The sequence below is a fragment of the Tupaia chinensis genome, unplaced genomic scaffold (assembly GCF_000334495.1).
Source record: "Tupaia chinensis unplaced genomic scaffold, TupChi_1.0 Scaffold000079_1, whole genome shotgun sequence".
In the NCBI taxonomy this organism is placed as follows: Eukaryota; Metazoa; Chordata; class Mammalia; order Scandentia; family Tupaiidae; genus Tupaia; species Tupaia belangeri.
In genome coordinates this window covers 388,572-391,800 of record NW_006159540.1, presented here as the reverse complement: position 1 = coordinate 391,800, position 3,229 = coordinate 388,572, and positions in this window count along the sequence as shown.

The window sequence follows — 3,229 nt, the reverse complement described above, 5'->3', positions numbered from 1 at the left end:
TCAACAAGATACCTGGAAATCATACCCGACAACAATTAAAAAGGTTATTCATCACAAACAGGTACACTTTATTCCAGGGATGCAAGAGTGGTTCAACATACTCAAAATAAGAAACATAATACACCATATTAGTAGAAAGAAAGATACAAACCATGTGATCATTTCGATTGATGCAGAAAAAAGCATTCAATAAAACACAACATTCCTTCATGATTAAGACTTTTAGAAAAATTGGCATAGAAGGGTCATTTCTCAATACAATAAAAGCCATATATATGAAAAACCTATAGCTAACATTATATTGAATGGGGCAAAGGAAAAAATTTTCCTCTAAAAACTGGCACCTTTATCCCAGATATGCAAGGGTGGTTCAACATATGCAAGACCATGTATATAATACATCATATTAACAGAAAGAAAAATAAATCATATGATCATTTCAATTGATGCAGAGAAAGCAATTGATAAAATACAACATCCTTTCATAATTACCTCTCAGTAAGAGTGGTATAAAAAGGACATTTCTCAACATAATAAAATCCATATAGAAAAAAAGTATAGCTAATATTATACTGAATGGGGAAAAGCTCAAAGCTTTTCCACTAAAAACTGATACTAGACTAGGCTGCCCACTTTCTCTACTACTTTTAATAAGTGCTGGAAGTCTCAGCCAATGCAATCAGAAAAGAGAACAGTATAAAAGGCATTCAAATAGGCAAAGAAGAGTTGAAAATATCTTTATTGCAGATGACATGATGGAATACATAAAAGACACAAAGCTATCCATAAAAAAAATTTCTTAAAATAAATGAATACAGTAAAGTGGCAGGGACAAAGTAAACATCCAAAAATCTATAGCATTTCTATATATGAACAAGCTGACAAGGGTAGAACGGAAGAAAGGACTTCCTTTTACCAAAGCCACAAAATGTATAAGATACCTAGGGATAAACCTAACTAGGAAGTCAAAGACCTTTACTAGGAAAACTATGAAAATCTTTAAATATATATTGAAAATGACACAAAAAAGTGAGAGAACATCTACTGTTCCTGTATTGGAAGAATTAATATAATCAAAATGGGAATTTTACCCACATTAATTTATATACTTATCACAATTCTAATCAAATTACTAGAGACATTCTTCACAGAACTAGAAAAGACAATCATAAATTTTTTCTGGACTCATAAAAGCCCCCATATTACGAAAGCAATTCTGTGTAAGAAGAGTGGAGTAGGCAGTATATCACTCCCTGACCCAAAAATATACCATTAAAATGTGATCATTAAAACAGCAGGTACTGGCACAGAAACAGACAAGTGGACCATGGAATAGAACAGAGACCAAAGAAATAAACCCCAAAACATACAGCCTTGTATTTTTACAAAGTCAATCCAGTGGGAAAAGGAAAATCTCTTTAGAAAATGGTGCTAAAAAAACCTGGGTATTCACCTGCAGAAAGATGAAACCAGATTCTTATCTTTCATCATTAACAAAGATTAACTCAAAGTGGATCTAAAACCTAAGACCTCAAACTATAACACTACTGTTAGAAAACACTGGGGAAACTCTGGGAGACATTGGGGTAGGCAAAGACTTCTTAAATAGAACTCCCAAAGCACAGGCAATAATTCCCAAAATAAACAAGTAGAATAACATCAGATTAAGAATTTCCTGCACTACAACCCTCAGAATGGGAGAATATTTATATAAACTATGTCTCAGCTAAGGGACTGATAATGAGAGTATAAAGGGAATTCAGGTGGCTCAACCCCACAAAAAAATTATTAACCCACATAAAAAATGAGAAAGTGAGCTGAACAAAAACTCTCTTAGGAAGACATATGAACAACTGAAAAACATATGAGGAAATGCTCAACATCCCTCATCATAAGGGAAATGCTGACTAAAACCACAATGAAATACCACATAACCCAATCAGAATGGTGAAGATTAAAAATATAACAAAGGATAAACTGTTGGCAAGGTTCTGGTGAAAGAGGAACTTTCCTACATTGTTGGTGGGAAAGTGCCTTGGTCCAGCCACTGTGGCTGCACCCTATAGCAAAAGATCTCTCTCTATAAAAAAAAATAAAATAAAAAGAAAAGAAAAAAAAGACTAAGCAAGGCATGAAGGAAAGATTGAAAGGATGAGTATAGAGAAGGATAGCAAGAAAACAAATAGAGAGGCATGACATTAGTGGGACACAGTAATGATTTATTACATAGTGATGATAACATGTACAATTACACGTCAATAAATTGGATAACCTAGAAGAAATGTATGAACTCCAAAAAACCAGCAATTTACAAAACTTGAATCAAGGGACCATAATGCCTGTGTCACTGAACTCCCATGTAGTCGACAGCGGTTCGAGTCCCAGACCCAGTGGCTTAAACTCATGCCAGGGGCATGTGTGTGTGCCCAAGATCCCGAGAGGAGAATAAAGGAGAAGGGATTGCAGCCTGGCCATCTCCCTGAGGGAGTGATTTCTCACTTTCTGTCTCTCTGTCTCTCTCTGAATATCTGGTGAATACATGCACCCTATAACAAGCAAGCAAACAAACAAAAATTTCAAAAAAAGAAAAAAAAATTGAATCAAGTTGAAATTGAAAGCTTGAGCTAAGAAATAATAAATTCATTTAAGTTACAAATTTAAAAGTTCCAAAAAAAGAAAAGCCTAGGTATTTATGACTTCATGAGTGAATCCTACCAAACATTCAAAGAAAATTAATAACAATTCTTAATTTCTCCTAAGAAATAAAATGAAATGCTTTGAAGTCAGGTAAAATAATCTTTTTTTCTTGCCTAATGTCTACACTGAATAATCACTGAATAACAGAAATCAGAGATCCAAAGCACTAATCTTTTCTAATTTCATAGAACTTTTTTTATCATTTTAATAATTTTATGTATTTTATTGGTAATAACAACTAAATGCAAACATTGCTATATTATAATTTAATAGCTCATATAAATTTTCCACACCTAACGCTAAATTATAAATTTTTCAGTACCAGAAAGAATATTTTTGCCTTTATCTGTACACTTTATTACTATAGCACTTAAAAAAGAATGATTTTAATCCCATTTTAAATGTTAAAAATTATAGTGAAATCCATTTTTAGAGGGAGATTATTTCGTTAGTACAAATTAAAACCATAGTCTTTAATTTGATGAAATAAAATCATCACCTGAATAATTTCTAAGAGAAATCTTACTCCAGA